Raw genomic sequence first — 26,047 nt, forward strand, 5'->3', positions numbered from 1 at the left:
TAACCTAGACACTGTTAAAATATCTGACTTCGCCACCCAGTCTTATTAAGAGACTAGCAACTCTTGAAATTTACTGATAATAACACACAGGATTCTTTAAATTGGGCAGTGAGTAAACACACAATCAAAGATGCAACAGTAACTTCTATTACCCAAGACAACAGACATTAAAAAGATAAACAAACCTAAAAATATGTAACAATATTAGGAATGAAATTCCTTTTTTTTTTAAAAAAGGAAAGCACACAATCCATACTCTAAAAGTCTGTTAAAGACATGAAGTGGAGGATAATAATAATAATTTAATTTTTAATAATTTTTTGTATTTATATAGCGCTTTTCTTACTACTCAAAGCGCTTAGCAAATGCAGGTTAAGGACCTTGCTCAAGGGCCCAACAAAGCAGAGTCCCTTTTGGCATTTTATGGGATTTGAACCGGCAACCTTCCGATTGGCAGTGCAGATCCGTAGCCTCAGAGCCACCACTCCGCCATAACCTTTAATGGTGCAGAGTCCAGTTTGCGTACTATTACCCCAACAATTAATCATCCAACTGTCCACTGTGGTATCCGGATGGGGGGTGGTACCCAGCCGGGACGCCCGAGAAGATCGGAGGAGGGCTTGTGCCTCCTCCAGACCTCGAGGGAGTGACCGCCCTGGGGGCCGCGGGCACAGAGCTGGGAAGCTCGACCCTGTAGGGGCCCATGGTCACCACCAGGGGGACCCCAATACCTGGAGGACCCTGGACCGCAGCACTTCCACCACACCAGGAAGTGCTGGGGGGAAGAGGAACAAGGACACCCGGAGTGCTTCCGGGGAGACAGCCAGCACTTCCGCCACACTGGGACATGTCGGTGGGAGATTGCCGGGAACACACCTGGAGCACATCCGGGTGCTTATTTAAAGGGGCTGCCTCCCTCCAGAGATGGACTTGAGTCAGGTGGAAGAAGGACTAGGTTTCTGGAGGAGAGAAGGAGGCAGTATGAAGAGACTGAGAGAGAGAGAAGGCATTGTGAAGGCCTAGACTGAGGGGTATTGGGGCTTGTGTGAGTAAATTAGTGTAAAATGGAGACCCTAAATAAACGTGTGTGGGGTAATTTAAACGTGTCTGCCTGTCTGTGTCCGGGTCATATTCCACACTATGGATGAACTCTGTTCACCAGACGCTCGTTTCCAAACAGAAGTCTTGTCAAATCTTTGAATCCCTGTCAGCGTCTCTTTGTTGTTCTTTCTATTCCAGTCTGGGCTCCTTGTGTTGCTGTAAACTCGGCACACCTCACTTCTCGCCCACCAGCTTTGCTTTCATGTGGCTTCCCTCACTCACTGGGCTGCTTCTTGGTGAGCTGTCTCTTCCTCCCTGGAGGTAAGTGTTGTTGTCCTTGTGCCTCACGTCATACCAGCCACGTACCCTTGTTTGCCTGTGAGCCCCTGTGTCTTGGCAGTGTTCTTGGTGGACCGTCCCTCACCCCTGCCTTCACCTGCACAGAAGTTTAAATCTCCTTCAGTCCCTGCCTAGATCAACATGACGATGGATTCAACAATGGCATGTCCAAATTTCCTGGGCTTAACAAATAATGTAAACACAGGTTAACAAAAAGTATTGTTACCAACTATCAATGAGTACATATATGCTTATTAGAAACCAATATCCCCAGCCATATTAATTTCCAAGTCAGGTAAATACAAACATTTTCCAAGGAAGGAGCAGTTCTGTTATCACAATTCTGTAGTGTTTGTATGTTTAAGCAGTTCAAACTTCAAAGTTGGTGACTCTTTTGCAAGACAGCAAATACCTATATCATGTAGACAGCCATTACAATAATCGGGAACAAGATTATTCAGGAAAGTTGCCTTTTAACTCTTCACCCCAGTCCCAGCAATGGGTGCCTATTTCCTCTTCATCTACTGTCTTTTAAATGAAATATTTACATGTTCCTTCGCCTAAGAGAGAAAAGAAACCCCCCAGTGTACAAAAAATGTCCCCCTCTGACACATGCTAGCAGTGAGATTATTTCCTCACTGGCTAAATGAACACTCAGTTTTACAGCTATAGCTAAGAAAGTTTTATTAACATACAGGGGGTAGAAGACTATGCCGTAATCTAAGTAACTATGAGGAACTGATATTCTATTGAAATTAAACAGACACTTAAGTGAATTTAACATTAACATTGACTTTCTAAGATTGGTTTTTACATACATGATTTGAGAAATACCCACAAATTATTGGTGATCTTTTTTCCAGTGTTTCTGGTTAAAAGATTCTTCCTTTCTGAGTTTTTGAGTTTGATTTTTGATTTGCCCCTTGGCTTTAACAAGAGATAGGTTTGATATCCTGGTTCATGATTTGACTTGACTTTTATTTATGTCTCCTGTCCTGGTCCTTTAAAAAAATAGATTTCTGTTTCTCTCCGAGATCGAACACCCTGCAGCGTGCTTTTCTTTTGACTCTGATAACATTGCTTGTTTGAGATTCACAAAAGACACATACAAATGGGATTATAACAGCAATTTAGGAGCCTTCTTCATCAGTCATCTATCCAATTTTTATAACTGTTTATTGTGGTTTGTTTCTCAGACCACCAAGTTAAGCACCACTCCATTATGAACTGAAAATGCTGGGCCATAAGGGCAAATAATAAGTGATCAGAAGATAAAGTCTTTACCATAAGAAGCAGCAGAGTTAAAACTGGAAGAACCAAAAATCGTTTCTCAAAATCAAACACATAAAACAAAAGAAAGTCAGGGAGCCAAACTAAATAGTTGCTAATGAGGCTCAAGTGGCCTAAAAATCTAAGAAAACATCTACAATCTTGGACAAGAATTACAGTGCAATGTTTAAATAATGTCACACCAGTGGTGTCACAAGTTGAAGCTTCCAGGAGGCAAGAAACTGGGAAGAAGCAAAAGCATTTGGATAACCAAGTCACAAAATGGTCATTAAAAACACAATGGCATTGTGTGATGATTGAAACATAGCAATCTTCATCCATCCATCCATTGTCCAACCCGCTGAATCCGAACACAGGGACACGGGGGTCTGCTGGAGCCAATCCCAGCCAACACAGGGCACAAGGCAGGAACCAATCCAGGGCAGGGTGCCAACCCACCGCAGACATAGCAATCTTCTTTCTTTCTCATCTATCAGCTGACATTGATGATGAGGTTTTAACAAGAAGTAACCATTGTACTCGATACCTTATGCTGTCCACAGCAGTTGTCCAATCCAGTCTGTAATATTTCAAATCTTCTTTTACAATTTCGATCTGTTTCTTTCTGTGTCTTCCTGTTGCCTTATCTCCTTCCACGTAGCTGTATAGTGCTGTAGATGGTAGATGTTTCTCCTCTCTTCTTGTTACGAGACTTGTTTGATATGGCCATGTGTCTCTGATCTTAACATCAGGGAATACTAAAGTGGAAAAGAACATTAACCATAAAATGTGTCTAATTGTTTAGAAACCAAATAAATATACAAAACAAAAGTGGAACTAGATGCAAAATAAATTGAAGTTGCTTTAAAAAATGCAAGGTGCTCTGAACGAATTATTAACCCTGAAGAACATGAACACAATTCTAAACCATCATAACACATTGGGGCTTTGAACTTTTCATGTAGACTCTCAAATTGTGTCTCTGGAGCTTTCTTCAAGGGGTCATCATCCTTTTCAGAGCTGACCTTGATGTGTGCACAGACAGCAATCTCTCCATTTGTTTGTTTTTTTGTAATTATTATTATTTTTATTTTTTTTTACTGGCTTGATTAAAAAGATAGCTGACCTTGCACCATAGCAGGCCAATTCACCTCAACTATGCAGCTAGTCATGAGAGAACAATGATGGAGGACTTTCAAGCGCTGCCTGTGGAAAACACAGACACTTTCAGTCTGTTGCTTGGTCCACCCGTCCCTTTTCTACAGCCAGCTTTATCACTTGCAGGGATTCACACAGGCACACATACCGGTGTAACACCACGAACCCACCTAACCTGCATGTGGAAAGTAATTGGAGTACCCAGAGAAAACCCACTTCGACATGGGCAGAACATACAAACTCTATGCAAGGAAGAAGTAGCACTACCACTACCATTGTGCCACCCCGTCACTTAGTGGTACGCTATGTGTAACATTTGAAATTACAGTGTGAAGATTTACTTTATGTTGTAGGTGCAAATAGAAGTCCTCATAGTCTTTTGGACTTTTTCTGCGCATTCCATGCCCTCTCCCTCCACACTGTTCCCACACACTGCCAACATGTGAGCTCCAGTGGCCTGAGGATGTTTGTCGGCTGTTATTGCCAGATACAAGCTGAACCACAGCTCCCTTTAGCATCACCTCCTGCAGTGCCCTCTCACTCATAACATTTGTGGCATCAGGAGGGGCTGAGGGTGCATCTGCCTTGCTGTTTCTGAAGGAGCAGAAGATCTGGCTGTAGTACAGCTATCGTGTCTTAGGTACATTCACCTCAGCCCGCTTCATCTAATGTTGTTGCCATGCTTGCCATACCTTACACTGCTGCTATCCACAGTAATGGAAACGTAACGCAGCCAGCCATTATGCCCAGTGATAATCAGCCAAGTGATAACTATGGTTTGGTATAATAAATAAAACATTCAGTACATTGCTATTGATAAAAATGTATGATGGCTGATTTTATGTGTTAAGTGTACTCTGTACTCACTCAAATATGCAATAATAGTAATTAATAGTAAAAAAAAAAAAATAAAGCATTTGCAGAGGGATTATTGCCTCATGCATTTCTTTTTTAATCAACACCTCATCAAAGACATTCTGTTTCCTGTGTTTATGAGAAATTTTAATTTGCTGCTGCATTGTTTAACGTGTCAGAATCCAGGACACATTCAGCATTCATATGCGTCTAACGGATTAACAGCGTACAAGCAGTAATTGAATGATTAATGGAGAGGACTGCTGCACTAGGGTGGTAGTTAAAAATGTAATTTCAGTAAAGGCACCATGGACCTCCTGGTGGTGGATGAATGAAATGCTTGCAGTAAAACAAGAGGAGAAATGCTCAACTGATGATTGATTGCACGGAGTTCCTGCAGGCTGCACAAATGTCATACTAAACTAAAATTGGATGCTTTGAAACTGTCGGCAGGTGCACAGTGGCAGGACATTGCATTGCTGCCTCAGACGGCTTGGACCCTAGTTTCATTCCTAATTAAGGCCCCTTCTGTGTGAGGTTGGCATCAAGGTGGGCTCACTCAGGTTCTTCTAAGGTCTCACCGTTATCTTGACAGCAGGAGTGTCCATAGTGTATTGAGTGGAACACTGACACACTGCTGTTGGCTTCTGCTTAGCATCCACTGCTGAAAAACAGGAGTCAGAGGCCCAAAGTATGGTTACAAAATGTAAGGTGTCCCTAGTGATGCTCCAGGACAAGTGACATTGGGCTCCCTGTGTAATTTTGGTGCTGCATCACTTTGTACAGTTAGTCATGCCCATCTTTAAATACCTCCCTTAGGGACTTGAAACATTTCCTCATGTTAAGTCCTTTTTTTACTTTCACTCAACTTTCATTTGCTTTTTTACCTAGAGGTGCACTAGGAATAAAAAGACGTTTATCAGCTTAAATTACATTTACGTGACTCTTTGAAAATTTAACGCAATAATTCCGGTGTCCGTAAATGGTCTATAATGAAGTCTGCAGTAATGAACCCGAGCAAGTTACCAGTGACACGTTTCGATGCAACCGCGCGGTGCATAAAAAGCAACAAAATGAAATCAGATTGAGAGATTTGTCAGCCGTCTGGCAGACTGGGATAATGAGATGAGATGTCTTGCCAATTCGAGCTGCTTCGCATTTATTAATGTTTTTTTGTAAATTCTTTCACTTTGACATTAATATAATGTTCCTGAATTATATAGGAAATGTCTCACAACCTTTTAATTTAAAATGCCTGCCAGAAGTAAGAGCTTTATAGATAAAGAAAAAAAATAAAACTTAAACTGCAAGGGGTGTGCAGAGGGAGAGCAGGATGTGTTCGAAGAAAGAAGCAGTTGGCCTTTTTGGCAGCAGCTTTTCATATAAAATTTGAAGTGAAACATTGAGGTTTGTGCTACAGTCTGCTTTAGACACGGGGGCAGGCAGATTGGACTGCCAGCATTTGATAAAGTTCCTTTTTTGAGGTCATGAGTGGGCAGGCTTAGTTTTAGATCTGACCCTGAGGGCATTTTTTTCATTAGGAATTGTCATGTGTTAAAAATGCTAAACAGTTCTGGTACATTAATGTTTCGATTTTTTTTATTATTATTCATTTTACTGTCATTTTTGCAACATTTTGGTGCTTGTGGTTTTTATTATGGGTGACACCATGTATACTGTTGCCATCATGTGACCCACTACATGACCTCTTACATTAGTATTTAAGGTAGCAGTGTGCTGTCGCTGACTTTCCAGTTTCTGGATAAATAACACCTATTTTGGTCTGTCAGTGTAAAGAGAGTTTGTGAATTTTTGGTTGTTTAGGATTTTCGCTTTTAATTGGCAACATTTTGGGTCATGTCAGTTTGATTCCTTTTGATCTTTTGTTGCCCTGTTAAATCTTAAATCTTTGAGCTTAACTTCCATCTCAGGCATAACATATGTAAATATACTCTTAATCAGAAACTGATTTTGGTCAAAAACTACTTCCTTTTTACCCCTACATTTTTAGTTTATTAAGTAAGACTCATAATATTTAATTTATTAGAACATTAGAACAATCTAGATGAGAACAGGCCATTCAGCCCTACAAAGCTTGCCAGTCCTATCCACTTAGTTCTTCCCAAATAAAAAATCAAGTCGAGTTTTGAAAGTCGCTACAGTCTTACTGTTTACCACACTACTTGGTAGCTTATTCTATGTGTCTATGATTGTCTGTGTGAAGAAAAACTTCCAAATGTTTGTGTGAAATTTACCCTAAACAAGTTTACAAACTGTGTCCTCATGTTCTTGATGAATTCATTTTAGAATAACAGTCTCGATCCACTGGACTAATTCCCTTCATAATTTTAAACACTTCAGTCATGTCTCCTCTTAATCTGCTTTTGCTTGTTGTTTTATGATTGAGAAAATGTAGTGTTTCAAATAGAGGCACTGTCAACCCCTTGAACCCTCAGACCAGACGTCAGACACCAGATAAAAGTCCAAATATAATATTTATTAGGACAATAATGTGCACAAAGCACCCTCCACTCCACTATACTATACTTAATAAACAATAACAAATCACTAATCAATACAATCCTCCACTCCCAGACGCTTAGCCACCCTGCCTCCCAACTCAGCTCAACGTCTGGGATTTCCCACAATCCTTTTATAGTCCTTGACCCGGAAGTGTTTCACCTTCTCTGTCCACGTGACATGGGACACTTCCGGATCAGATAAAAATCCTTTTTCTTCACCCCGGAAGCACGTCATTCCTAGTGTCGCTGTGATTAAGACACACTTCCGGGTTATGGTGCAAATATCAATCCCTGGGCCTCCCTGCAGCGACTCCTGGCAGCCACCGTGGTATCCAGCAGGGCTGTGCATTAAAAGTCCACTGTCCATAATTCCCTGCTGGCATTCGGGGTACCTCCATGCTGCAAGGAGGGCTCCATCTGGCGGCCTGGGGGTATTGGCCGGAATAAATAGCCGGCCATATCTCACAGTAGCTTTTAAGTGAATAAATTGTATGACCAAGACTTAGCTATACTATACAGGGCTTAAAAGGGAAAACTAGCATTTCTTTTAATTTTATGCTTTTAACTATAAGTTTGGCAAAAATGTTTGGGTAAAGTTAAATGCAGGCACAGCACAAGAAGTTCTGACAAGCAGACGGTTCTGTTCAACGATGACATCTTACTGTCAGGGACAGATACAGGTAAATGAAGACACATATTGGAGGGGCCAGTGAGGAGGGTAAAAGTTTGAGAAACGTTTAGATAAGGTATCCATTAGTTCGGTTATTCTTTTTGAACCATCATCTAAACAAACTGAATGAGAAAAAAATATATATTTTAACAAGACATTTATTTCTGGGATACAAGTTTACATGAAACTACAGAGAAATATACAAATGTCTAGCCAACCTTAAGAAGAAGCGTTACCTGTTATGCTTAAGCACAGATAAGCTAACCAATCTGGATTACAAGTGACATCAAGGGCCTTTTGAACCAGAAGAAAAGGGCTTTTAAAGGCGGTGATCAGCATGAGCTCAAGCGTGTGCAGAAGGAACTCCAGGTCCAGCTCAGGGCGGCAAAGGAGCAGTACAGGAGAAAGCTGGAGCAGAAGTTGCAGAATAACAGCATGAAGGAAGTGTGGGATGGGATGAAGATCATCACTGGCTGCAGTTCGAAGCGGGGTACCACCATCGAGAGAGACGTGAAGAGAGCAAACCAAATGAACAACTTCTTTAACAGGTTTGACCACCTTAACCCACTCTCACTCTCACCTCGGAGTACTGCACCCTCCACACATCCTTCTGCTGATACCAGCATAGGAGAGACATCCCCACCCATAATTACAACAGTGCAAGTGAGCAGAGAGCTGAGGAGACTTCGTGCCAGCAAAGCAGCAAGTCCAGATGGAGTATCGCCAAGACTGCTGAAGGTCGGTGCATCGGAGCTGGGGGGTCCTCTACAATGCATCTTCAACCTGAGCCTGGAACAGGGGAGCGTCCTGAGGCTTTGGAAAACATCTTGCATCACCCCAGTCCCAAAGGTATCACGTCCTAGTGAGCTGAATGACTTCCGGCCTGTTGCTCTGACATCACATGTGATGAAGACCATGGAGAGGCTGCTGCTTCACCACCTGAGGCCACAGGTTCAACACGCCCTCGACCCTCTGCAGTTTGCATATCAGGAGAAGGTGGGAGCGGAGGATGCCATCATCTATATGCTACACCGATCCCTCTCCCACTTGGACAGAGGCAGTGGTGCTGTAAGAATTATGTTTCTAGACTTCTCTAGTGCCTTCAACACAATCCAACCTCTGCTCCTTAGGGACAAGCTGACAGAGATGGGAGTAGATTCATACCTGGTGGCATGGATCGTGGACTATCTTAAAGACAGACATCAGTATGTGCGTCTTGGGAACTGCACGTCTGACATTGTGGTCAGCAACACAGGAGCGCCACAAGGGACTGTACTTTCTCTGATCCTGTTCAGCCTATATACATCGGACTTCCAACACAACTCGGAGTCCTGCCACATGAAAAGTTCACTGATGACACTGCTATCGTGGGCTGCATCAGGAGTGGGCAGGAGGAGGAGTATAGGAACCTAATCAATGACTTTGTTAAATAGTGCGACTCAAACCACCTACACCTGAACACCAGCAAAACCAAGGAGCTGGTGGTGGATTTTAGGAGGCCTAGACCCCTCATGGACCCCGTAATCATCAGAGGTGACTGTGTGCAGATGATGCAGACCTATAAATACCTGGGAGTGCAGCTGGATGATAAATTAGACTGGACTGCCAATACTGATGCTCTGTGTAAGAAAGGACAGAGCCGGTTATACTTCCTTAGAAGGCTGGCGTCCTTCAACATCTGCAATAAGATGCTGCAGATGTTCTATCAGACGGTTGTGGCGAGCGCCCTCTTCTACACGGTGGTGTGCTGAGGAGGCAGCATTAAGAAGAAAGACGCCTCACGCCTGGACAAACTGGTGAGGAAGGCAGGCTCTATTGTTGGCATGGAGCTGGACAGTTTGACAGCTGTGGCAGAGCGACGGGCGCTAAGCAGGCTCCTATCAATTATGGAGAATCCACTGCATCCACTAAACAGTGTCATCTCCAGACAGAGGAGCAGCTTCACCGACAGACTGCTGTCACTGTCCTGCTCCACTGACAGACTGAGGAGATCGTTCCTCCCACAAACTATGTGACTCTTCAATTCCACTCTGGGGGGGTAAACGTTAATATTATACAAAGTTATTGTCTGTTTTTACCTGCATTATTATCAATCTTTAATTTAATATTGTTTTTTTGTATCAGTAAGGTGCTGCTGGAGTATGTGAATTTCCCCTTGGGATTAATAAAGTATCTATCTATCTATCTATCTATCTATCTATCTATCTATCTATCTATCTATCTATCTATCTATCTATCTAGGCCTGTAAGAAAGTGTGAATCTTGTTTTTTGGTGAATGTTATTTAACTTCTACCTTATGATTAGCTTAAAGAAATGTCCAGTCACCATTCAAAGTGCTGATGTAGAGGTGGTCCTACAAGTACTTCAGGATCCACATTAATAACAGGTTCAACTGGTCTTGGAACACAGAGGGGCTCTATAAGAAAGAGCAGAGCAGGCTCATTTTACTCTGGAGACTGCATTCCAGGAATGTGGGAAGTGACATCTTTCACATGGTCTATAACTTTGTGATGGCCGGTGTGATTTTGTAAGCTGTGCTGTGCTGGGGCAGTAACATCACTTCAAGAGAATCAACAAGCTAATTAAAAGTGCAAGCTCAGTTATAGGACACACCTTGGACCCCTACTAAAAAAGTACAGCATTATAACCAGACTCGTGCCATTATGAACAATGCTGCACATCCTCTCTCTGACACACTGAAGACCTTCAGCCCACAAATCATTCAGCAGAAGTGTGTGAAGAAACGCTACGGGGACTCCTTTATAACAACAGCAATATGTCTGGGAATTGGACAGTCAAATCTGAAGCTTTCTTTCTTTTTATTTTTCTGCTTTGTTCAGACCAAAGTGTGTGTGTGTATATATTTATTTACTTATCTATTTATGTATGTTGTCACACACATGTGATTGGGAGACAGCTAAAGGGCCTGAATAATAGTAGTACCATGTCAGACCAGGGGGTGGCGAGCTGCACTGACTTTCTCTCTCAATCCTCTGCAGACCATCCATGGGAAATCCCGCTAGGTTCCAGCAACATTGGAGACATCACTTCTGGTCCTGAAGATGTCATTTTCATTTCTGGCTTCATTGATGTCACTTCTGGTTCCAGTTCAGATGATGTCACTTCCTGTACCAGCCTTTAAAGCCACCATATTGTCACTCTCAAATCAGTTCTGTTCTGGACTCAAACCTGAATATAACTCATCAAAAAACAACCCTTTTGCAGCCAGGGCACAATATATGGGTGGCTGCCCCAAACCGTTTTGATGTCTTTGTGTTATTCTTGTGACAATGTATTTATTTAAGCAGCTTCTGTAGAAAATTCATATCTATCCATCTATCCATCCATCCATATGATTGACAGAAGAGGAAGACCAAGGGTAAATTCTCAATTGTCCATTTTTTGGCCAATGTCTGTTACTAAAAATACCCATCAAGCCACAGTATAAAACAGAGCACCTACTGGTCTGAAGCAGATGTATGTTCATATATGAAGAGGGATGGACTTGAGACAGACAATGGAGGATTGACACAGGTGTTTAACATGAGAACACTGTGCCCACTATGAAAAGTGGAGCAATAAAGATGCACTGAAAACAACCTGCTTTCTGAGGATGAAGGTGCAGTGGCAGCTACAAAATAAAAATGCACGTGGACCAAGCCTGCTTCATCATGGTGAATTGTTTTAAAAAACGTCTTAGTTGGATTAAGAAGAATGGACTCTTTAAATTGCACTTACATTTATACTGAGGCAAAGCTTGCTGTTTCAGACACTGATTTGTCATTCAGGTTAGTATTTAATGCCTGTTTTCTCTGCAAATAGACTAAGTAATGATTAAATTAATGTTTGAATATTCCCTCACTGAAACTTGCCTTGTTTGTTGGTGTCAGTAAATAAATACCTGGGGAGGTATTTTGAAACGCAGGTCGCTAGTGTCTATTGCTTTGTTTGGTTTGTGCAGCCCTTTTAGGCAGAGTGCCCAGGGACAGTGATCTGTGCCTTGTTTGGAGTCCACCTGTCTTCAGTTTCGGCATGATTAGGAAAGGCACACACCTGTTTCTAGAAGGTCCCACAGCTGTCAATGTGTATAAAAGCAAAACTCGAGCCATAAGGTAAAAGGATTTGCCTGCAGAGCTTAGAGACATTGTATCGATGCACAGATCTGGAGAACACTGCAAAAAGTTCCTGCAGCACTGAAGGTTCCCAAGAGCACAGGAGAAACCAGAACGCTTCCTACAGATGTCTACCTGGCCAAAATGTGCAATTGTGGGAGAAGGCTCTTGGTAAGAGAGGTAACCAAGAACCCAGTGGTCACTCTGGTGGAGAGCCTGTGTGGAAATGGGAGAAACTTCAGGAGGGACAAAAACCACCACAACACTCCACTACTCTGGGCTTGATGGTAGAGAAGCTAGATGACACATGAAAGCCTGGAGTTTGCAAAAAGGCATCTAAAGGTCACTGAGATTATGACAAAACAACATTCTCCAGTCTGATGAGGCCAAGATTGAACTGTTTTAGCTTCAGTTCTAAGCATCATGTCTGAAAGAACCAGGCACCGCTCATCATTAGCTCAATACCATTCAAACCATGAAGCATGGTGGTGGCAGCATCATGCTGTAGGGTTATTTTTCAGTGGCAGGGACTGGGAGACTTGGCAGAGTAGAGGAAAAGCAAAACAGAGAAAAGTGTAGAGATATCCTTACTGAAAACCTGCACCAGAGAGCTCTGGACCTCACACCAGGCTGAAGGTTTACCTTCCAGCAGGACGATTACCTTAAGCACAAAGCAAACGCAACACAGGAGTGGCTTAGAGACAACTCTGTGAAATGTCCTTGAGTGACCCACGCAGAGCATAGACCTAAACCCAATGGAACATCTGTGGAGAGACCTGAAAAAGGCAGTTCACTGGCGGTCTCCATCCTACCTGCAAGAATTTCAGAAGATCTGCAGAGAGGAATGGCACAAAATCCCCAAATCAAAGTGTGCTAAGCTTGTACTATCAAACTCAAAAAGACTTTAGGTTGTAATCACTGTCAAAGGGCTTCAACGAAGTACGAAGTAAAGGTCCTGAATACTTGCATCAATGTGATATTTCACTTTATTTTCAATAAATTTGTAAATATTTCTAAAATCTTGTTTTCACTTTGTCATTTCAAGGCACTGAATGTAAAAGATTTTAGCTTCAGGCTTCAACATAACAGAAAGCAAAAAAGTGAAGGCACTGTAATTTCAAAAAATGAAGTTCTGTATTTTAATAAATTCTTGTTGATCATGACACCAGAAAATGACAATGTGTTACAAGTAAGAATATGAGAGTACTCTGTACATGTCACAGTACCATCAATATCACTACTACTGCTAGAACTGCTTTCAATTATTTTAAATCTCAGAGCACGGATTACTCATTTTAACCTGATCCCTTAAAAAGCACCGATATGAACATCAGCAGGCCACGCTTCATAGTACACAGAATGGCTGCTTTTACATGTGGCTGTTTTATGGCACCAACTACTTACAGTACATCTAGTTAAAAATATTATCAACCAAGAAAGAGCGAATATACAAACTAATAAGGTGATCCAATGATCAAGAAATTTATGTATTTATTAATTAATTATAAAGCACTTTAAAAACAACATCAGGGCTAACCAAAGTGCTGTACAATTAAAAACCCAACATATCAGACAAACAATAACCATAGGGAAAAGTAACAGAAACACAAACACATAAGAGATGAAGAGATTCATAATAAAAAGTACACAGACAGTCAACATATAATACTGGGTTAAAGGCCAGGGAGTAAAAGTGCATTTTTAAATAAAATTTAAAGACTGAAAGTGAAGGAGCCTGCCTAACGTGCAGTTTTGGGGCTGCAACTGAAAAAGCCCGATCACCTCGGAGTTTGCATCGTGTCTTAGGAACACGTAAAAGCATCTGGTCAGCTGACCTGAGAAAACGAGACGGTACATAAGGGTGCAGCAGTTCTGACAAATAAAATGAGGCACAACCATTAAAGGATTTAAAAACAAATACAAGGATCTTAAAATGGATTCGAAAACAAACCAGAAGTCATTGAAGGGAAGCCAAAATCGGGGTAACATGCTCATGCTTTCTTGTGCCAGTTAAAAATCGAGCAGCGGCATTTTGCACCAGCTGTAGGCGAGCAATGGAGGCCTGGCTAATTCCAAAAAGAAGCGCATTGCAGTAATCTAGATGAGAGGTTATAAAAGCATGGATCACTGTTTCAAGGTTGTGTTTAGACAAAACAGGCTTGATTTTTGACAGCCGCCTCAACTGGAAAAAGCAAGATTTTACCACTGCGTTCACATGGCTATCAAGTTTTAAAGTGGAATCCATTTTCACACCTAAATTTGTGATTATGGATTTCTCAAATTGAGCCATAGTGGAAAGGTTGATCCAGGGGGTCCCGCTGATGCCATTGGGTCTAAATAGCATGACTTCTGTCTTGTTCTCATTAAAAATGAGAGTCGTCTGCATAAAGATGAAATTGTTTCTGGAAAATAGCGCTGAGTGGCAGCAAGTACAAGGAGAACAGAAGAGGTCCCAGGATGGAGCCCTGTGGTACCCCCCAGGGAAGGGCAACTGAGGTGGAAGTAAAATCATCAATGCTGACACAAAAACTTCTAACTGAGAGACAGGACCTAAACCATTGGAGAGCTGAACCCACTGCTCTAGCCTGGAGATGAGGATCTCATGGTCTATCGTGTCAAAGGCAGCTTTTAAATCCAGAAGCATAAGTAGTACACAGTCACCAGAGTCCACTGTTAAAAGAATATCATTTGCCATTCACAAAATTCTTTGCCATTTTTTTTTTTAACTCTTTCCAACATTTTTTCAATTACAAATATATATTATAAATAAACTGTAACCCAGAATTGTATTGTACACATTCAGATAATTAACAAAAGGATGGATATTGTTTTTACAGAAAAATATACAGTAAATTAAACTAGAATCTCAATAAAAACTGTTAAAATAAACACATATTTAATCCTGATTTATGGCTTGTCATTGTTGAAAGTGACTTATACGTGAACTTTGGACAACCACAACAACAACATTTATTTCTATAGCACATTTTCATACAAATGATGTAGCTCAAAGTGCTTTACAGGATGAAGAAAGAGAAAAAAGACAGAATATAAAGATATAAAATTAGGCAATACTATTAACATAGAATAAAAGTAAGGTCCGATGGCCAGGAAGGACAGAAAAAAACAAAAAAAACTTCAGACGACTGGAGAAAAAAAAAAAATCTGCAGGGGTTCCAGGCCACGAGACCACCCAGCCCACCACTGGGCATTCTACTTAACATAAATGATCTTAATCAGACCTCATGGTATTCAGGGTTCTCATGGAAGAACTTGATGATGATGGTCATGTGGACTTCTGGCCTTCAATCCATCAATGTTGGGACATTATGGTGCTTTGATCGGGTGGTCGGGGCGCAGATCGCCACCACAGAAAACCGGAAAAAGAACAGCAGAGAAAGTAGGGGTTAGTATGGATTTCAGAGCCACAATAAATGATAATGATAATTAAATGTTGTGAGGGATGGCCGGCTATATATTCCAGCCCACACCTCCAAACCGCCAGGTGGAGCCCTCCCAGAAGTATGGAGGCTCCCTGAATTCCAGCAGGGCCTCATGGACCATGTAGTTTTTATAAACAGCCCTGCTGGATACCATGGGGACCACCAGGACCTGCTGTAGGGAGGCTTGCGGAGTGCTACGTGCCCTATAACCCGGAAGTATGTCCTGATCACATGACCAGAAGGAACGGTGTGCTTCTGGGTTGAAGAAAAGGACTTTTAATCTGACCCGGAAGTGATGAGGAATCATGGACTGCTAGGTTGGCACCACTTCCGGGTCAGGAGATATAAAAGGACCTTGGGAAAGCCCAGACGCTGAGCTGAGCTGGGAGGATGGGTGGCTAAGTGTCTGGGAGAGGAGGATTGTTATTGAATAGTGTAATTGGATTATTGTGAAGTATATGAGTATTGTGGAGTGGAGGGTGCTTTGTGCACGTTATTATAATAAAAAGTCAAGATATTGGACTTTTACCTGGTGTTTGGCGTGGTACCTGAGGGTTCAAGGGAGCAATAGTGCCCCCTACTGCTACAATGTATATACAGAATATCAGAGAAAGCCATGTTCAAATAATGAGTTTTTAGCAGTTTTTTTAAAATGCTCCACCATATTAGATTGGCAAATTTCTATCGGTAAACGGTTCCCGATTTTAGGTGCATAACAGCAGAAGGCTGCCTCGCCACTTCTTTAAAGTTTAGCTCTTGGAATTATAACACTCATTTGAAGATCCAAAGTTACGCTTTGGAGTGTAAGGTGAGACGCATTCCAAAATATAGGATGGAGCGAGATTATTTAAGGCTTTGTAAACCATAAATAGTATTTTAAAGTCAATTCTAAATGGCACGGGTAACCAATGTAATGACATCAGAACTGGTGAGATGTGCTTGGATTTTCTTTTCCTAGTTAAGATTCTAGCAGCTGCATTCTGCACTAGTTGCAATCGATTGATGTCTTTTTTGGGTAGCCCTGAGAGGATTGCGTTACAGTAATCTAACCGACTAAAAATAAAAGCATGTACTTATTTCTCAGCATCTTGCAAAGTTATAAGAGATCTACCTTTTGCTATATTTCTTAAGTGAAAAAATACTGCCCTAGTAATCTGATTAATATGTGATTTAAAATTCAGGTCAGAGTCAATAATTACCCCTAAATTCTTTACCTCTGTCTTGACTATTAATCCTAATGGATCAAGTTTATTTCTAATACCCTCATTATATCCATTTTTGCCAATCACTAAAATTTCTGTATTCTCCTTATTTAGTTTGAGAAAATTACTACTCATCCATTCAGAAACAAAAGTAAGACATTATGTCAGTGAACCAATAGAGTCGGGGTCATCAGGTGCTATTGATAAATACAGTTGTGTGTCATCAGCCAAGATATTCATGATTTAGCAGAAGACGATTTGTGGAAGTTCAGGCACATGTATGCACTCAGAGTAGGTAGTCATGCTTCGGTTTCTTCCTGCTCTCCATTTCAGTTGGTTTCACAGCCAGCCAGGACAGTTTCTGGTGCTGGCATTAAATCCAACTGTCCTGAATCTTCTCCCATGCTCAAGTTCTCAAGTGTTAATACGACAAATAATATTTTTTTATAATTTAAATCACTACAAATGGAAAATTGAACAGACATGTGTTGAAATATTTTAAAGAAAAATTTTCACAAAGAAAAGCAAAGTGCCATCACCTTATTTCCACTGAGGCTTTTCGTTACTGTTTTTGCTTTAAACATCTTCACTCATAATTGTGTTTCTAGCCATGTTGGCCACCTCTAACTAAACAGACAGTTCAGGCAGGCTATGCCCACTAATCTTCACTTGTTTGTTGAGTCTTTCCTTTTTTTTTTTGATCTGGAGGTTTTTCTCTTCAAATTGTGTTACCTATGTCTTTATGTATTGCCTCTCTGGCAGTGTCTTAAATTGGTTTAATCCTACCTGGCAGGTAGAAAATTCTTTGTTAGTTGTGGTAATTATACTTCAAAGACCCATATTATTCAATATGGTGTTCCACAAGGCTCTATCCTGGGTCCGCTGCTTTTGTCAATTTACATGCTTCCATTAGGTCAGATTATCTTGAGACATAACGTGAGCTACCACAGCTATGCTGATGACTACAGCTGTACTTATCAATAGCACCTGATGACCCCGACTCTATTGGTTCACTGACATAATGTCTTACTTTTGTTTCTGAATGGATGAGTAGTAGTTTTCTCAAACTATATAAAGAGAAAACTGAAATTTTAGTGATTGGCAATAATGGATATAATGAGGGCACATTTCTCCAGTTTTGATGTCACTACACTGGTTACCTGTGTCATTCAGAATTGACTTTAAAATACTGCTTATGGTTTATAAAGCCTTAAATAATCTCACTCCATCTTATATTTCAGAATGTCTGACACCTTACACTCCAAATTGTAACCTTAGATATTCAAATGAGTGTCTGCTTAGAATTCCAAGAGCTAAACTTAGAACTGTTAGGCACCTAAAATCTGGAATAGCTTGCCAATAGGAATTTGCCAGGCTAATACAGTGGAGCACTTTAAAACACTGCTGAAAACACATTACTTTAACATGGCATTCTCATAGCTTCATCTTAACTAATTTCTGATGCTCTGTATATTCAATTATTTATCATTATTATTCATGGTGGCTCCAAAATCCTTACTAACCCCTACTATCTCTTCTGTTCTTTTTCCGGTTTTCTGTGGTGGTGATCTGCACCACCATCACCTGATCAAAGCCCCTTGATGTCCCAACATTGATGGATTGAAGGCCAGAGGTCCACGTGACTGTCATCATCAAGTTCTTCCATGAGAACCCTGAATACAATGAGGACTGATTGAGGTCATTTATGTTAAGTAGAATGCCTAGAGGGGGCCGGGCGGTCTCATGGCCTGGAACCCCTGCAGATCTTATTTTTTCTCCAGCCGTCTGGAGTTTGTTTTGTTTTTTCTGTCCTCCCTTACAATCAGACCTTACTTTTATTCTATGTTAATTAGTATTCTCTTATTTTAATTCTTAATTTGTCTTTTTGTTTTCTCTTTCTTCATCATGTAAAGCACTTTGAGCTACATTATTTGTATGAAAATGTGCTATATAAATAAATGTTGTTGTTGTTTATTTGTGATTGCATCCCATTTGGAAGATCTACCCCAAAACAACATTTTTTAACTAAGAATATACTAATGAGAATCCATGGAGGATGAAGCACAGGTGAAGATGTAGTGTAATACAGCCCCAGTCATTTGGGACTAAATGTAATCAATAATAACAACTGGCCATTATCTGTGTGTCACCACTATGGTTATTTGGCCTATACATTCTCATCCTCCACTCTATAAAATTTGCAGAATGTCCATTTTTGCTTCACCAATCACATCTTCTGTTCACATCTTCTTGAACTAATCTTTCATATAAATACGTTGTGGCAGACAGCCAGGTCCCTTATCTAGCTGGGATGCCCTTATGGAAGGACCGGGGGAGAGAGTATATCCAGGACAGCTTCTCCCCTGGCCTGACAGAGGGCAGCCAACTTGGTTTCCAGCGGGGCCAACGGGTCATGAGCAAGGGAGCTCAACCCTGCTGGGACCTGTGGCCACTGCCACGGGGCGCATGGACGCTTTCAGGGCCCTATTTGGCCATACTTGAAAGTGCAGCCAGAAGAAGCTCATAGGGCACCTGTAGTCTTTCTGGGTGCCCTATAAAAAGGGGTTGGTCGCCAGAAGTCGATTGGCCAGAATCGGGCAGAAGAGGACAAAGCCTGAGGAGTGGAGGTGAAAGAACTGTGTTGGTGGTATGTGCTTTAGGCACTGTGCTGTGGGGAGCAGGGTGAAACGCTCCCCAATTGTAAATAAAATGTGTGTTGTGTGCAAAACCTGTCTCTGCCCTGTCTGTGTCGGGTTAGGGTGGCTTTCACAAAGTATATACATTTTTAAGGAATAACAAAACATTAATTCTTTCAAAGGACCCTCTTGTGATCTTGAAGGGAATTCTGATGCTCCAACTTGAGCCACAAGACCCACCGCACCCTAAAATTAATTATTGACTTTAGCACATTTATACCCGGTTGAATGCCCAGTGAGGGCTGGGTGGTCTTTTGGCTTTCCAAACCCCGCAGGTTTATTTTCTTCAGCATCTCACCAGCTGGTGATTTTTATTTTCCTGACCACTGTGGTCATCTGACTGCAGCATCAGACTTTTTGTTAGAATCGTTAGAAACATAAAAAAAGGAGTTTAGCAATTGAATGCATACTTAAGAACTCCAGCATTTCTATTGCACACTTGTTCATCTGCCTTATATAAGTTTCTGTTTCTTTCTTTTATTTATTGATTATTTTTTGCATTTCATTTTATTTATTTATTTATTTGTTCTTTGTAGTTCTATTCTTTCATTTCTTGTAAAGCACTTTGAGTTACATGTTTCATATGAGAATGCACCATACAAAATAAATAAATGTTGTTCTTGTTCTTGTTATCTTTGGCTTCATAAGACCACCCTCCACATGTTGTTTCTCTTCCACAGTAATCCTTTCTCTCATTACTGCTCTTGTTTTCTGATCCTTCTTATCTCAGTCCCTTTGAAATTTGAATTATTTTTATGTATTCTTTGGCCACAGCTCCTTGCACAGTTTGCCTAAAGTTTCCTCTTTGACACCCAAGGAGCTCTTTTAGAATTTCAAACAAGGGACAAATTCCAGAACTACTTCCACTCACTCAAAACAGCACCTCAAAATTCAGATCACTATTTGGTGACAAAAATCCACCCATGATAATTTACAGACACTTCACTAGCCACCATGGAGGCTTAAAAGGCCACCATTATAACCCAGTCAAAACTATCTCAGTTTCTCCTTTTCTATCGCCTTCAATACATTTCACAGAATTCAGTGAAGCTGACAAATATTTCTGTGATTTTGCCGGACTCGCTCATCACTAGTCCTCAATCATCCTCGAGGCTTTCAATTTGTTATGCGTATGCACCTGGTAGGCAGCTTAAGGGATCTGGTGACTGCAGCTACTTGCCGAACCAGGGGATGGCGCTGTGTTCTACTGCTTTCTCATTTCCTCCCTCTGCAGAATGGAACAGAGACAGCCATCCCACTGCTCCGTTATCTGCCTTCCTGGATTTGTCCCTTCCTGCCTGGAACTCAAATGACCGGAAGTTAGGCCATAGTTATTCAGTTCTGTATTAGACTCGTGTCTGAAAAGATGTTATCAGCATCTTTGTTAAAAGAAGCCTTTATTTTCATTTTGCTTTCATTAGACAGATCACAGGTGTGCCCCAAACCTTTTTCTGTGTTATCTTTTCTTACAATTCCTGTACAAGACCTTCCATTCCAGGGCCTTCATCTTCTTTGGAAATTAAGGAGAAGTGTATTTAGAACTCAAGCCAGGAAGCACTTCTTTACAGTTGTGGGAATTGGATCAAACTACCGAGATATGGAGTTGAAGCACAAACTTTGGCAACCTTAAGTATCTAGATGAGATATTGAGACAGCTTAGCTATTAGCTAAACAAACAAACTTGACAGCGTAAATGGTCTCCTCTTGTTTGTCAGATTTCTTATGTTCTTATGTTCAGTTTTGATTATGTTCTTATGTGTTGCTGTCAGTTGCAGATTAACAACATACAAGTGCTTCAATGATAAACTGTCTTGTGAAGGTCTGGGTCATGGAGGCTGTAATAAGTGAGAAATACCAGGTTTAGAGAAGCTCAACTTTGAATGCTTCAGGCTGATATTGCTAACCTTTTGTTTGAGAAAGCATAAAACTGCAAAGAGATGTATAATTTAAGAAGATCATCGGGGGCATTGCTATTCTGAGCTCTTTTGGCTGAGCTGATATCTGTGCCTCAATGGAATGCAATAAGTACAAGTTGGGTAGCTCATAACAAAACAATAGAGAGGCTCCATTTTTCATGTGAAGCTTTTATGCATCTGACAGATCAAAATCAAGAGTCTGGAAGTATATTGCGTTTTGGATATCTGCAAAGAGTCTTCTCACAGCATTGCAGGGTGTGGAATAGCAAAGGAACCAATAATGCCTTGTTTGTCAAATGCTCCAAGGGGTCTGCTGTAGTTACTGATTTTACTGTTAATCAATTAATTTTGATTAATGATCCATTTGTCCTCGCAGTTAGGAGACCTGGGTTTGCTTCCCGGGTTCTCCCTGCGTGGAGTTTGGCCCTAGTGTGTGCTTGGTGTGTGGGTGTGTGTATGTGTCCTGCGGTGGGTTGGCGCCCTGCCCAGGATTGGTTCCCTGCCTTGCGCCCTGTGTTGGCTGGGATTGGCTCCAGCAGACCCCCGTGACCCTGTCTTTGGATTCAGCGGGCTGGAAAATGGATGGATGGATCCATTTGTATCTCTAGCAGTATTTCTTATTTAATTAGATGCCCCCTTTGAAACTCTCATTCTGTATAGTTGGGAATACATTACAGAGTGTGCTACACTTTTCTAACAATTGAATTCTCACTCTTCAATTTGTGAAGTATCCCTTTTTGTGCAGAAGTCCTCATTTTTCTTACTTTAGGTCTGGTATCATTAGAATCAGAATCACTTTATTGCTAGCATGTGAAACATACCAGAATTGGCTTTGATGCAGTTTGCACAGTTAATCAGCAGCTCTAGTCAGGGTGTGCTAAACTGAAGTAGTGAGTCTTCAGCCAGGATTTGAAAGCTGAGACAGAAGGGGCATCTCTTATAGTAGCAGGCAGACCATTCCACAGTTTAAGGGCCCTGTAACTAAAAGTTTGACTTCCCACTGTTATTTTATTAATCCTTGGAATCAAGGAAGCAGACCGGCATCCTGAGATCTTAATGTACGTTCTGTTTAGTAAGTCATGATAAGTTCAGACAAGTAAGCCGGACCTTGGCCATTAAAGGCTCCATATGTTAAAAGGGGGATTTTAAAATCTGCCCTAAACTTAACTAGGAGCCAGTGTAAGGATTTAAGAACTGGAGTCACGTGTTCGTGTTTTCTTGTTCTTGTAATAATTCTTGCAGCAGAATTTTGGATTAACTGGAAGTTGTATAAAGAACAGTTTGAACATCCAGTGAACACTGAATTGCAGTAGTCAACCCTACTAGAAATAAATGCATGAATTAACCTCTCAGAATCCAGTTTATTTAGAAAACGCCTTAAATTCCCAACATTTTTAAGATGAAAGAAACATGATTTAGACAACTTTGTAATGTGTGCTTTATATGACCTGCTAGAGTCAAAGATAACTCCTCGATTGCGAGCTGATTCAGTAAAATTAATGGTGATTCCAACTGAGTTAAATCTGGAGTCTGGAGGTATATTGTGTTTTGGATATCAGCACAGAGTCTTCTCACAGCATTGCAGGGTGTGGAATAACAAATTAACCTGTAATGCCTTGTTTGTCAAATGCTCCAAGGGGACTGCTGTAGTTACTGATTTTACTGTTAATCAATTAATTTTGATTAATGATCCATTTGTATCTCTAACAGAATTTCCCATTTAATTAGATGCCCCCTTTGTGCTCTCATTCTGTGTAGTTGGGCATACATTACAGAGTGTGCTACACTCTAACAATTGAATTCTCACTCTCCAATTCGTGAAGTATCCCTTTTTGTGCAGAAGTCCTTGTTCTTCTTACTTTAGGCTTGGTATCTTCAGAATCAGAATCACTTTATTGCTAGCATGTGAAACATACCAGAATTGGCTTTGACTAGGTGCAAAAACATGGAATACAAGACAATAGCAACTTAAGACAACATAATTTCAATGCACCATTAACCTGACACCGTGCAAATAAGTTTCTTGAACAAAAACATTTACAAACTTCAATAGTACAGTCAAATAAATAGAAAAACTATACAAAACATTATAGATATCAAATAGGACAAGCTGAGCAAGTACAGTATAAATTATTTACAAATAGACAAACAGCACACTTACCAGTTTTATGTTAAGTAAGTTATGTAAGTTTACTTAGGATTTTAATACTTCAAGGAAAGAAGCTGCGGAGATAGCATGTAGTTTGGGTCATGATAGATCAGTACACTCCTCTGTGATGGCAATTTAATGTATAGATGGCTGCTGGGGTGGCTGGAGTCGGCTGCAGCCATCCCAGCAGATCTTTGCTGGGAGACAACAGCCAATGATTTTCTCAGCTGAGCAAATAACCTGCTGCAAGGAGACAGAACGAAACCAAATGGTGATGGAAGTGATCAAAATACTCTTGATGATGGCTGAGTACAAGTTTAACAATATATGCCTTAAAAAGCCAATCTTCTTAAGATGGAATAATCTCTACCTGGCTTTATTGAGGATGGAGGTGATATGCTTGACCCATTTTAATGTATTAGTGAAAATAGTCCCCTGGAATTTAAGTGACTGGACCTTAGACACAGTCTGGCCATTAATTTGCAGAGGTGGGCACTTAGTGACTTGTCGGCGGAAGTCAATCCTCATTGCCACTGTCTTAATAGCATTGAGCTCCAAGTTGTTATAAGTACATCATTCTACAAGATGGACCACCTCTCTTTGTTAGGAAGACACATCATTATTAGAAATCAGACCCACTACAGTTGTGTCATCTGCAAACTTTAGGATTTTTACAGATTTGTCTATGGATCTACAGTCATTTGTATAAAGTGAAAACAGGAGGAGTGCAAGAACACAGCCTTGGGGGAGCCTATGCTAATTGATATTGAATTTAACAGATGGGAGCCCAGTCTCACATACTGCTTCATACCTGTCAAGAAAATTGTAATCCACTGGCAGACACCATAGGTTACACCTAACTGGATTCGCTTACTCTGAAGTACCACTGGAACAATGGTATTGAAGACTTAGCAGAAATTCACAAACAAGACCCTCACATAGGTGTTAGGCAAGTCCGGGTGCTGAGGAATGTAGTGGAGGCATAAATTACCTGCATCCTCCAATGAGTGATTTGCCCTGTATGCGAACTGAAGTGGATCAAGGAGAGGGTCAGTGGTAGACTTTAGGTAGGATCATCTTTATTCTCTTCTCTTTCAGTACCTTCTCCTAACTTAAAATACAATACAATGCAATTTACTTTTGTATAGCCCAAAATCACAGAAGAGGTGCCGCAATGGGCTTTAAAAGGGCCTGCCTTTTGACAGCCCCCCAGCCTTGACTCTCTAAGAAGACAAGGAAAAACTCCCAAAAAAAACTTGTAGGGAAAAACTGGAAGAAACCTTGGGAAAAGCAGTAGAAAGAGAAACCCCTTTCTAGGTAGGTTGGGTGTGCAGTCGGTGTCAAAAAAAAGGGCTCAATACAATACAATACACGGAACAGAACACAAGTAATCCTCAATACAATATAATAGTGCAATAGAAATATTACAAGTACAGAGCAGAATTCAACAGCAGATGAAATCATATAATAGGATTTGGATTTGTTTAGAGTCCTGGGAACCTCAGCCATCAAGCTGCCTCCTCCAGCTGGCCATTCAACAGCTGAGTCAGCGCTTGGCCAGCCAATCTGATGAAAGGATCCCTCTACCCAACGATTCCTGTGATCCTCCATCAGGGATGACTTTACCTTAGGCAGGCAAAACAACTTGGCAGGTGGGCAGTGGCACCAAGTACCAAGAAGAGAAACACAATAGATGAGGGTTGGTAACAAACTAGAACATAGATTATATTACTTATGTTTTAGTGCTAATGACTAACAACAGAGATGCTGTCTGTACAGTTAATCAGCAGCTCTAGTCAGGATATGCGAAACTGAAGTAGTGAGTCTTCAGCCAGGATTTGAAAGCTGAGACCAAAGGGGCATCTCTTATAGTAGCAGGCAGACCATTCCACAGTTTAGGGGCCCTGTAACTAAAAGCTCAACCTCCCTCTGTTATTTTATTAATCCTTGGAATCATAAGCAGACAGGCATCTTGAGATCTTAATGTACGTTCTGGTTTGTAAGCCATGAAAAGTTCAGATAAGGAAGCCAGACTTTGGCAATTTAAGGCTTTATATGTTAAAAGGAGGATTTTGAAATCTGCCCTAAACATAACCGGGAGCCAGTGTAAGGATTTAAGAACTGGAGTTATGCGTTTGTGTTTTCTTGCTCTTGTAATAATTCTTGCAGTTGCATTTTGGATTAACTGGAGGTTGTATAAGGAACAGTTTGAACATCCAGTGAACACAGCATTGCAGTAGTTAGTCCTACTAGAAATAAATGCATGAATTAATTTCTTGGAATCCTGCTTATTTAGAAAACACCTTAACTTCCCAACATTTTTAAGATGAAAGAAACATTATTTAGACAGCTTTGAAATGTGTGCTTTAAATGAAATGCTAGAGTCAAAGATAACTGCTCGATTGCGGGCTGATTCAGTAAAATTAATGGTGATTCCAACTGAGTTAAATGATGACATGACGTCATTCCCACCAATAATTAACATCTCTGTTTTATCAGTGTTTAAAGACAGGTAGTTCTCATCCATCCACTCCTTTAATTCACTAACACAGCTAATTTAAGACAACATAATAACAACAAAATAGCATGTTAGACCGCCAGAAAAAGGAGAGAAAAACCTCCAGGCAGCAAGGAAGGTCTAGCATTCTAAGCCAACTGGAGCTGTGTGGCATCC

The sequence above is a fragment of the Erpetoichthys calabaricus genome, chromosome 16 (genome assembly GCF_900747795.2).
Source record: "Erpetoichthys calabaricus chromosome 16, fErpCal1.3, whole genome shotgun sequence".
Taxonomy (NCBI): Eukaryota; Metazoa; Chordata; class Cladistia; order Polypteriformes; family Polypteridae; genus Erpetoichthys; species Erpetoichthys calabaricus.